Raw genomic sequence first — 12,921 nt, 5'->3', positions numbered from 1 at the left:
CAGTCTTCATCATAGGTTAGTTGGAAAAATTGGGATTTTGTGATCATGTGGTACTTATCAAGGATTTGCAGCAAGGTGATGGTTAATCTTCTCTTCTTCTTTCTCATAAACTTGGAAATGCTTGATGTCACAGATTGGTGAGGGCTGCTCAAATGCACTGGTTTGTGTGAGGAGGCTCATTTGTGGAACAGCCACAGATTCAGCCCAGTCCTCAAAGGGTCATGTCATCTATTTTACCCAGCTGGTCATCATCTGCCATTAGTTGCTGCAGTTAGACCACCTCTGCCTGTCTCCGTCGTTTGCCTGTACTGCCTGCGTGGAGCTTTTTCACAGAATGCATTTTGACAGATATTAACATTAATGATGGCTCCATTCCACCTGAGCGTCTCAAGTGAAGTAAGCCAGCATGAACAATATCAGAACCCTGAGAGCAGAAAGTAAAACGCCTACATGAAATACCTGCATCGTTAATGGTGTAAGTTACATCTTTCCTTGTTATGGCGTACCAAAATGTCTGCAGTGAAAAAAGTCTATAAACCCAATAAAACCTGCATCTGCTGTGCCCTGTGGGTCTGCTGTTAGGCTCAGGGTGTGTGCTCTAAGAGTGTTACAAACCATACTGTGAGGTATTTTGGATAAAATTGGGCCAATCATTTGACATGTTTCCAACATGCTGCTTAACAAGTTTAGTTGAGTTCTCATGTTTCATAGCAAATCACCTCACTCCTGATTCGTTTCTTAACCCAACTAATTTACTTGTCAGCAATACTGATGTACTGCAATGGAATAATGTACTGATTTTTAAATTCCTGAGTGTGGATGGGAATGAGTGAAACTTGGATACAGTGATCCATGACTCAAGTAAATGTGTTAACATAGTGTTTGATAGTCAGCTCTGTAACCTTTCAGCTGGGGCATCAATGTGCGTGCTTACCTCTGTCAGCTGACTGGGCTGAGAAGTCCAGATTTGACAGTGCTATTAAACGCATCTCGAGGGAGTCATAGAATATTTTGTTAGGAACTGGAACACTATTGGAACTTATTTATGGAAACAAAGAGCCTCATAATGCCGATAGCTACATCATGCCCCAAATGCCTTTGCTGTGTACCAGCTTTGCTTGTTTCTGACAGCATCATCTGTCAGATCCACATGAAGATAACTAGTCAGTAGATTGTAACTTCCAACTTGGCAACTTCCCCAAAACATCTACAAAACCTCAGGAACCACTGCAATACAAGCAAGGCAGTGCCACAGAAATGTATTCAGTCTCACCAGTCTATTTGTTCTTGCTGCACCTCAATGGACTCTTTTATTGTTATATTTTGAAATGGATACAGGGTCAAAGAACACCATCATACAATGAATGGGGCCACAGCAGAAGCTGTCCTCCAATTCTTTTACTTTATTTCCTGTGCTTCTGATCATTTTTAAAGTAATTCCCACTTCAATTTTCTGTATTATTTTCATCCCTTTCAGTCGGTCCGTCTCTCATAAAAACTCCTCCCTGTTCTGTCCTTGGTGTCCTTTTTTTTTTTTTCCTTTGGTAAAATACCCATCTCATGCCAGTCTTATGTGAAAATTGTTCTTTTTTATTGAAACATAACACATTTCATGTCCAATTACACCATCTAAAAACCATTTGTGTCATCTACAGTGGTTAATATAGAGAGTTTTTGTCTAGGAATAACACCATTGTTCACCAGTTCATGTTTTGACCTTTCATTTCAACTTTAAAAAGAGTTGAAAATCATCATATCCTATTTCACCACTGCACTTCATCATGCCTCTTATTACTTCTGTTCCTTCCCCCGTTCTCCTCATGTGTCTGCAGTTAATATCTAAACACCATGACCGGATTAAGGCTTAATGGGCCCCTGGGTGTTTAACGTCAAAGTGCACTTATCCTTTGTAAGGATAAGGGTGTTTTTGTTGCATTTTTTTGGTGGTGATTTCTTCCTGTTTTATATTATCATATTAACAAAAGATTGCTTCCCTCTTTAAAACGTATACCTTCAGACAACCTTCAAATTGTCTACAAAATACTCACCATGGGTCTGTGAAAAATAAAATACATTTTTTATTTATTTTTATAGTTTTGGTATGCAAGGGGCTAGTGGCTAGCTGAGCCCCTGGATGCAAACCCAAGGACACCCTGATGGGAGCTGAATATATTATCAGTCAATTCTATTTCATACTATTACTAGTTAACAGACCTAAAGTAATCAGTGGCAATATTGGATAATGATTATTTATTATCAGTGTTGTCAGGGCTACTTTTGAAATTTAATAGGCTACAGATTACTAATTACCCTAATAAGCAATGTAACTACTATAAATACTTCATCAAAGTAATGCAATATACTACATTTGACTTTTTTTTTTTTTTTACATTTTTGATTTCTTTTCTCACAAATGTTTTGAACTGGGCAGAATAGTCAGAATAACATAAATTTAAACAAGGATTATAAAAACTTGTGACAATGAGTCTGCATCAACATCATGATGAAGTGCTATGAGAGGCTCACCAAAGATTTCATTATCTCCTCACTACCCCTGACCCTGAACCACTGCAGCTTGCGTAACACCTCAGCAGATCCACGGACAACACCATAAATCGTTTCATCCTCGCTGCCCTGACTCCCTTGGGTCATTTACCACTATCATCTCCTCAAGATTCTTCACAAAGCTTGAAGATCGAGGACTTAACTCCACCATGTGCAGCTGGATCAAAATTTTGTGATAGGCAGACCCTAAGCAGTCCTTGTGGGCAGCTACACCTCATTCCTTCTTATCTTGAACACAGGAGCCCCCCAAGGATTTGTCCTGAGCCCCCTGCCATACTCCTTGGAGACGCATGACTGTATGGCCATGTCTGACCACCACCATTAAGTTTGCTGATGACACCATTATGTTGAGCCAGATCTCAGACAGTGAGAAGAGAAGCCTTACACAGAGAAAGTGACTCACTTGTAGAACTGGTAGCAGAAGAGCAACCTCTCTGTGAATGTCAGCAAGACGAAGGAGCTTACAGTGGACTCTGGGAAGAAGCAGGAAAATAATTACTATAGAGGGTAGGCAGCTTCAGATACCTCACATCACAGGGGACTTATGATGCTCCGCTCAAGTCTTATGTGGTGAAGAAAGGCTGACAGCGTCTATCACCTCAGATGCTGAAGGGACTGTAGGCTGCCCCTCAAGTTGCAGAAGTCTTTCCATATCTGCTCCATGGAGCATCCTGACAGGCGACTTCACCGCCTGGTTTAGAAATAGCACCAACAGGGATTTCCTGGCTTTTCAGAGGGTTGTGCACATCTGATGGTGCAGTCAGCAGAACACACCTTCAGATGTCAACTCTCAGCCCTACAAGGCATTTAGAGCAGGAGGTGCAGGACAAGGGCTGAGAGGATCATTAAAGACCTAAATTCTTCCTAATTTTAAGTATCTATTTGTTTGATTTGTTCTGGAGTTAGGTGCCTAATCTCACTATACATTGTACTGTAAATATTGTACAGTCTGTTGTCAGTTGTGCTGACAATAAAACTTGGCTTGATTTGAATTTGATTTTGAATTACTTATAAACCTTAATTCAAAATGAAGACATGTTTCAGAAGTCTGCGTCTACATTTCTGTTACATACAACAGAGACAGCAGATTTAATAGGTGTACAGACATCAGTGTTTCCTCTTACCATTAAATATCAGGAATGGAACCACTGATTTCATTCACTCGTGTGTTTTTTTTTATTTTTTTACAGTAAATACAGATATAGATACTAAGAAATTAACTTGATATATCTGTCAAACACCATGCGTTATTTGCTTAAAATTTGAAAAAGTCAAAAACATTTAAGTTCTCTGAAAGAGAAAAACACCATCAACATGGCAGCCGAGGTGATGCAGAAAGATCGGATACTGCCTCTTCACCACCAGCAAAGCACATGAGGACCAGCTGATTCTTTCCAATCAGGTTAATTCCACTTCAGAGCACCAATGGATTATCCTAACCTCAACCATTCGAGCTACATGGCTCACCCAAATCATCTCTACTTGTGGGTAAATTCCTAGCCAACCAATATATCAGAGCACCTAAATCCTCTTATCTTGTGGACCTCCTCTTCATACTGATCTCAACATCCCATTCTAGAGTACTTCTCATTCCAAATGCCTAATTAATGATGTATTCTAACCTCAACCTTTTGATTTAAATGATTAAAAAACTCAACTACACCAATTCTACTGCTAACTCCACTATTAAAATGGTACCCTTACAACTCAGATGCAGTACAAATAAGGAAATAAAATCCTTTCAAGTGAACTAAAACTTAGGATCCTGACCATAAGTCATCATTTAGCTTAACTTATATTCCTTAATGGGTCGATTTTGGGAATGGAGAGCTGTTGATGTTGGCCAGTGTCACTGCCTTTGACTCTCCATTTCAACTGTCCAATCATTGGACGGGGCAGGGGAAGTCATCCAGTTTGTTTCAATGATCCTAACCCTAACCGGAACTGAAACCTAATTCCAACCTCAACCTCAAACTAAGTTTTAACCTTTCAATAAATAAAATAATAACAAATAATAAAAGTTAAAAGTAAAGTTAAAAGTGTAGTTATTTACATACATTTTACGTATTTGTTGACACATATCATACACATACACACATTTTATAAACTATAGTCAGATCATTTGCAGAGGAAATTCTATCAAGAATGAAGGGAAATGTGTATGTCACAGGAAATAAATGGCAATAATCTCGTTTAACACACAGAGGGAATCATAAGGAACAGAGAACTGACAAGGTCACATCGATGGCCTGGAAAAGACAAGATTCAATGAACTAAATGAACCAAACAGTGTGTGTGTTTGTGTGTGGGAGAGTGTGAAAGTGCCTGTTAGTGGGTGGATGTGAAAACACCTTATAGAAGAAAGCAGAATTATTGATTATAATGCTGCTGATGGTGAAATGGTAATGACCAGATTGAAAACATTGATTTGGTGAGAATAGACTGTCCTTGGACAAGGCAGGCTGTGAGGGACTGATCTGCTTCATCTGTCCCCGTCATGCTGTGGGCACATGTACACTCCAAAGCACATGTCATCGGGGCAGATTCCCCTAATGCATTTTTTTTTTTTTTTTTTTTAACCAGATACGCCCACACAAAAAAACTTTTCATTTAATTTCAAAATTTGCATTTGCCCACGTAAGGGTGCAGAGAGACTTATTTCACTGCTGGAAATAATTCAGAGCAAAGATACGAAATTCCTGATTAATCACCTTTTGGATGACCCAAGGGTCATCAAATTTGAATTTTTTTTTTTTTTCTGCAAATACTGTATCAATATGTAAACTCCCCTCATGTCTCAGGAGGACACAATCTTAGCTACATATCTGCAAAAGTGTTTAGAAACAAAATGATGCACTTATGTGCGTGCACACAGTACACCTTCATGGTGCCTGACAGCGGAGCTCAGGGCCTCAATACAGATATTACAGTGTATGATATATGAAATGTGCACTGTCAGCAGCGCAGCACTGTTGTGACAAATTCATGAACCTGCCATCAGATTGGATCAACTTTGTTGTCCCCAAACTTCTTCTTTAAAAAAAATAAATAAAAACAACTTTTTTCTGCTGTATTGGTGCACGACAGACTGTGAGAGATGGGATGATTTAAGACAGATGTTGCAAAGTTTTCAGTATGCAGCATATAACTCAGCGCCACGGAGTAACTCCAAGAAAAGTTTAATGCCGGTTCAGTTCCTCCTGAGATGTCCAAAAAACACATTAGCACATGTAAATAATAAATCATGCACTACCCGTACAAGGACACTGGTCCACAGCCTCAATTCTCAAAAGTAAATATCACCAACCTTCAAATAAAGCACAAGGACGCCCACATTTTTGCTTTTTTGTGATTGAGATCCCAAAACTTTACATGATTACCTATTGTCTTATACGTTAGGTTATATATAGGTTTTTCAGCTGTGTTTGGAATCCCAAGCCTTCTCTTTGTTGATAGTATTGTATATATATGTATATAGTATTTAAAATGCCTGAAATCAGTACCAATTTAGCTTGTAGAGCATCTGTATATCTCCTTTAGGTCCGTTTGAACATTATTATTATTGAGTTTTCACAGCGCAAATGCCACAAGTTATACTATGGTACAGTTCTTACTTTTAAAGAGAAAGATCCAAATTTTGTTGAAAGATCAGTTATTTCTTAGAAAGGTTTAGTTAAAGAAGCGATAATCACTTCAATGAGTGGCCGTACAACCATTAACACTCCATACCTGTGACACGTTTAGGATTTTAATACATAATACAAAGATTAAGATAGGACAGGAGATCAATTAGCTCCATGACAGTTAACACACATGTGGATATTAGCATAGCTGTCAGGAACAACAGACTGTGCTGAAATATCGACATGTGAAGTGACTAAAGAGACATTTTGAAGGTTGAATTTGAGGTTTACTGGTTGTCTCCAGATGTCAGGAGCCAGAAAATCGATATCTGGCCAACACAGTGAGACTGCATGGTGTTAGCCTGAACCAGCGATAGCACATCACAGTTTAGTGTGACAGCCTGGCAGTCATGGCAAGCATAACCTCAGAAAATATTGGTCTTTATGAACGATCATCACACTGAAATACAATGAAAGGACAACATTCAAAACAACAACAAAACAAAGCTCACTTTTTTGGCTAAAAGCTGCCTACTGTTAAATCATTGCAATTATAAAACACCGTGTTATCAATCATAGCAGCGGGGTGGATCTACTGATAAGTAGTTTGCAGGTAATTTTTCTTTCCCACCCCTAAACAAATCCAACCTCCCTACTCTTCATCAATTAATGATAACTCATTAATTGTTATCTCTGTTGTCTTGCTGTTTTCCCATCAGGACTAGCTTTTAGGGTTAATTAAGGTCAATAACACAACAGTGTAGATGGAAGCTATTAAAGAAATGCCCATGTTTAAAAATGCACATATTTTCCAATAACTTAGTCCCTTTTAATCAGAGATTTTTTTTCCCTCTAGCACCATGTCTGGATCCCAGTATAATTTGTTTTCATCAGGTTTATACTGGGTGCTTCCAAAGTACCTGAAGTGTGACAAAAAGGTTCAGAACAAGTGCTTTTTTACATAAAATTCTCTGGCATTTTGCTTTTGTTAGACATCTCAGTAGAGAGTGACAGGAAACATGATGACAGCAAGATTCAAACTGTTAATGTTATGCTTATGTGGTAGTGCTGAAACAGGAATAGGAGCAGGACGGCACTGCTATGTCGGTGTTGGTGAAGCTGTGCTGCAACATGTGGGGTGTAAAAATATGATCTATGAAGGCCTTGAGCCAGATTCACGAGTTGGAGGGCTTTTCAGATGCAGAGACTCTGCTCAGCAGTTTGTAATATAGCCCACTTCCTGTAAAGCAATCAGAGTGACAGTCATTACGTATACCCCCCATGTCTCAGACAGCACAATGACGTCATTCATGTTCAGTCCATGCAGTGCATTTCTGGATGACTAACTTTTTTTTGGCAGAACCCTCGATACTGCCACTGCTGGCCAGTATCCTTAGGAATCATGTCCACATTGGGCAATTTATGATTTTCGTCCACAGCATTGTTCAACAATGAACATTCAGCTGAAACAGGGGCAGTACCCTGCCCTTTATGTAGCAAATCAGAGAGTAAAGATGTGGAAGTTGCGAGGACATGAGTTCATCTCAGCACAGACCTGCAGTTAGTTTTTACATTATTTATTGTCTATAATTATGATGTGTCCTTAACTTTAATCTAGTGCTTAAATTCTGCCAAAATCTACAGTAGCAAAAAGGGATGCAAAAAGGGTTTTGTTATGTAGAAATGTAGTTTTTCTTTGATAAAATGATGATTTATGAAACTGTCGTCTCTTACTGAAAGGAATAAACGTGATTACCAAACAACAATTTTTCTGGCGTGGCTGAAAATTTTGTTTTTAGTTTTTATTTGTCATCCAGATGGGGCAGTGATACCATGTTAATGTCTTACTCTTAGGGCAATTAAGCATCCAGCTCTCTTATCCTCTCTCCCCCTCTCTCTCCGCCAGCCTTTTAAGCCATTATGTGATTAGGCTAGGATCGAGCTGATGACTGTCTGACAGATAGAAATACTGTAGTATCTAATGACCCTTCCCTCAGCCCACATATCCACAGTCAGACATGCACAAGACTGCAAGGAAATACCCACATGCTCTCAAATGCAAATGCAAGCAGTACAAAGCACAGGCGCACACACACACACACACACACACACACACACACACACACACACACACACACACACACACACACACACACACACACACACACACACAGTCTAATGACACTCCTCTCATCGGGTTTTCTTTCAGCTTTCTGTCAATACAGCCCTTTCACAGCCACAGCTATGCTAATTAGATACAAAGGCTATAACAATATTAGCTTACTCTTGTATAGAGAGGCCACTAACACTATTAGTATAAAGCAGCTAAGAGTTACTAGAACAAAGGACCGAACAGAATTAGCGTAGGAGGGAGCAGTTTTGTTTGATATGTTGCTGTGTTGACAATACTCATTTCAGTAAATGCTGGTTTATGCAAGAGGCGGACACAGTCATCATGCACACATATACAAACACCTACATCCTCTTAGCCCTCTGCGCTGACCTGAATTAATGTTGAATCACCGATCAAATAAAAGCTTCAGGAAAAATATCTGGTTGATCATCTCGACAACAACTTTGCACCATTAGAAAATGACTCATATGTCTGCCACCAAAGCATGAACTTCGCAATTAGGTATGTGGTTTTGCAACAAACTTGCAAATATGAAACACAGTTTATCTTTTAATAACTCTAAGGCTGCAGTTATGCTCACATCTGTGTGAGAGTTATTTTGTGTCCACGTCATATGGGATGGATGGTAGAGATTGGAAAGATTGCTGTGTTTATGCTTGCATACTGTAGATGTGATTGTGTGTTGATTAAAACGCTGGTATTTGATAATATGACACCATATCCATGAAAGTTAGGCTTAATTACATTAGACGACTGCTGATATGAGGTGTCCATGTTTAGTTTTCAGGCACTTTCGTAGTGGTAAGTGCTGTGTTGGATTTATTGGAACTTTCAAAAGAATCAACCTTTTCCCAGTCGACTTGGAAGTTGAGTCGATTGCTATGTACATGTCAGAAACTTATGATATGATATTCCTTTGTATTCCTCTGCCCATGTATAGTGTTTAAAGTTTGCCAGCTGAGCACTGGGGGAAGGAAATATTATGAAACTCCAATGTAACGTGAACATGGCCTTCGGCACAGCTTGCAATGAAGATGCTAACATGCGGATGTTAAGCATGGTTTTGCCACCTTAATCTCAGGTTAGTGCATGAGTATGTCAATACTAATGGCATTAGTTTTACAGGTATTTGGTCATAAACTCAAGTATTGGATGAAGTAAAATTTTGATCTCATGACAGCACAAGATTCAAAGTCAGGGACTCATCAAAGTTCCTTCGATCCTGAGGGGAATTTCATGGTAATCCATCCAATATCAAACATGTCTGTGCAACACTTCATGGCAATTAAGATTACGATATTTAAGTCTGGATCAATTTGATGCGCCGACCAACAGACCAAACAACCTATCAGCCATCCCTAAAGCCATGCTGCTGGCATGCATACAAACCAAATGCCATGTCTTCAATACTGCTGTGTATACCGTAGAAATTTGAACCACTTTAGATGTTTTTCTGAAAATAAATATTTGAATATGCTATTCCTTTTTAGTCCTAGTCTGCAAGAAGTTGTCAGCACCATTAAAGTAGCACTGTACACACACACATGCCTGTCAGCTTTTCCTTACATCCCCTGCTGGAGGTGCGGACAGTCAGAGTGACAGTTAGAAAGGTCTAATCTCGACAAGGATGTTGGTTGTGCACCTCTAAACTTATATATCAATTGAAATACAAGAGACAAGGAGTGAAGGTGGAACACGATGGAGATGGGGGGAGAGGGGCAAATGCTTCGATATGGAGGTAGGCACATAATGAAGCAAGCGGGAGAGGAAAGGATGAGGATGAAGGAGAAAAGAGGACTGGAAGGAGGGAAGAGCCAGAAAAGGGGGAGGGCAGTGAAAGGCAATGTTGACATGAGTGGAGAAATAGGAGAATAAGAGAAAGAAAGGATCAGACTAGAAGTGTAAAGGAAAAAGGAAATGAGAGGACAGACAGGAGAGGAGACAGAGAACGACAACTTCAGAGGAACTTGCATTTTATTTGTCAAATTTACCACAGTTTTTCACAGAGGGGTATAGCTCACATGCCCTAAATACACAGTGCATAGTGATTTACATTGCTAATCCACCAAACTCAAAAGACTGCTGCTGAAGGCTGCCTAATATTATAGATTTATTTGTCATATGTTGAAGCTTTGAATAATTAATAAATAGAAACCAACTTTCGGGTGGTGACTGAAATCAGCAGCTGAAATGAGCACCTGAATTTTATTGTAATTGACAAGCCTCTCATTTTCATAACATCCACTTTTTCCATTTTGGGCCACATAAAATTTAATGACATCATGGTTTATGGATGAGACATATTGAGGTGCCACTGCAGTACATGCCTTGATAATGTTAAAATGAGTCCAGTCTAAGGTTGCAGCCTGAGAAGAAACATATGCACTCAAGCTCCCTTTATAATAGGCAATGGGAGGAAGAACAGAAAAGCAGGAGGTGAGGGGAGAACATTGTGGAACTGTGAACGAGTACTTCAAAGAACAGGTGAGCTGATAAGGAGAAAAGCCTGTGATAAAGTACCTTAAACAAGGAGTGCTGATCCAGGTCCATCTTGACACTTGAAATATCAGTGCAATTTATATTAAGATGACCTGACCACAGATCCTCGTTCAATTCTCTTCAAAGCATGAAGTAATGAAGGCAATGATCAGAAAATCAATAAAAATCAATCGCAGCGAAAGGCTTGATGTCTGTCCAAGACAGCAATTGTAGACAGGGTGCTTTCAGGTCACGCTCCAAACACAAAGGAATGATCCTGTTAGAGTGATGTATAGAAAGCCAAAAAATTAACCTTTGCACATTATAAGTCAGCTTTTAGGAGACTGAGAAATTTTAGTAGAGTCAGTTGTTTTGCAGGATTCTGAAGACTAGATTCATGAAGTAGTCTTTAGCTGGTTTTGTAAGAATTTTATCCATCCATCCATCCATCCATCCATCCATTTTCTATGCCGCTTATCCCTTTCGGAGTCGCGGGGGGCCGGAGCCTATCTCGGCTGTCAACGGGCGGGAGGCGGAGTACACCCTGGACCGGTCGCCAGCCGATCGCAGGGCACATACACACAACCATCCACACTCACACTCACACCTAGGGGCAATTTAGAGTCACCAATCAACCTAATGAGCATGTTTTTGGTCTGTGGCAGGAAGCCGGAGTACCCGGAGAGAACCCACGCATGCACAGGAAGAACATGCAAACTTCACACAGAAAGGCCCGACCCGGGAATCTACCCGGCGACCTTCTTGCTGTGAGGCACACGCACTACCTGCTGCTCCACCGTGCAGAAGTAAGAATTTTATATTAATTATATTATTATTTTATTGGTATTAGCATTATTAAGTAACAGCAGTACAACTTATAACTACTACTTAGTACTACAGTACTACACACACCAGACAGTGATGGGAGCCTGAGAAGATACTGCATGTTTAAGTATTACATAGACATAAAAATACTGTAATGAAGGGGTCACATTTATTAGTTTGGATCAATGGAATTTGCTGGGATAGACTCATTCTTTGGGTGAAGGGTGTAATGAAGCTATTCTGCATGACAGAGCAGCTTCAGAATAATCATTGATTGACTAATAAACGAAGTGGGTCAAACACAGTTTATTGTATGTGCAGGTCACTCACGAAATGCTCTCATATGCACAAACACTAAATGTTTAAACATAATTCGTGGACCTCACAAAATGCTGTGGTGTGACACTTTATTTCAAACGCCAAACTCACCACCAAATGTTCTGTTAGCTTTGTTGTAGGTCTGGAAAGTTACCGATTAAAGTAGCCACGAAAAAGCTTGTCTTTCAAAAATATTTTTATACAGTTTTGGAGAGGCAGAGAGGCATGTTTCCAGAAGTGACTGTGTCAGACCCATAATGAGCTTTGCCTGCATCGCCGCCGTAGAATCAATTAGCTTAAAAGGGGTCTAGTGGTAGACTGACTGTATAGGATGGATCACTGGTGTACTGTGTGTGTGCCAGGGGTGAGGTTCACGTGTACATGCATGCGTGTGTGTGTGTGTGTGTGTGTGTGTGTGTGTGTGTGTGTGTGTGTGTGTGTGTGCGTGTGTGTGTGTGTTTCATCATATGCTTTTGTGTGGGCAGGAGCTGTAGTGTCGCGTCAGCACAGTTATATTACCCAGATTTATGCTCACTTGTCAGGGACACACACACCTGCCACTGACACACACACACACACACACACACACACACACACACACACACACACACACACACACACACACACAGTCATTCCCTCTCTAGGTCTCTCCTCCTCCAACAACCACTCATTTCTGCAACTGTTGTGGAATAAGAAAATCCCATTTTTTGAAAGAAATCAGACAGATTTATTTGTCATATCAACATTTGCATTAAGAAAACATTAAACATGAATAAAAAAAGAGAGAGAGAAGTAGCAGACATTTAGGCATGTAATATTAACGACCAGCAGTTTAATTTAATCATTATTACCAACCCATTTAGATAAAGCCAGTGTGTTGCTCAAAGGAAAAAAAAGGTCAGAACCAAACCTCTTTTTCTTAGTCTCACTAACTCAAACACTGACGAGTACATGATGAAACTCTCATAACAGCATGAG

This window comes from Chaetodon trifascialis, chromosome 20, assembly GCF_039877785.1.
Source record: "Chaetodon trifascialis isolate fChaTrf1 chromosome 20, fChaTrf1.hap1, whole genome shotgun sequence".
NCBI classification, from domain to species: Eukaryota; Metazoa; Chordata; class Actinopteri; order Chaetodontiformes; family Chaetodontidae; genus Chaetodon; species Chaetodon trifascialis.
This window is presented reverse-complemented; position numbering follows the sequence as displayed.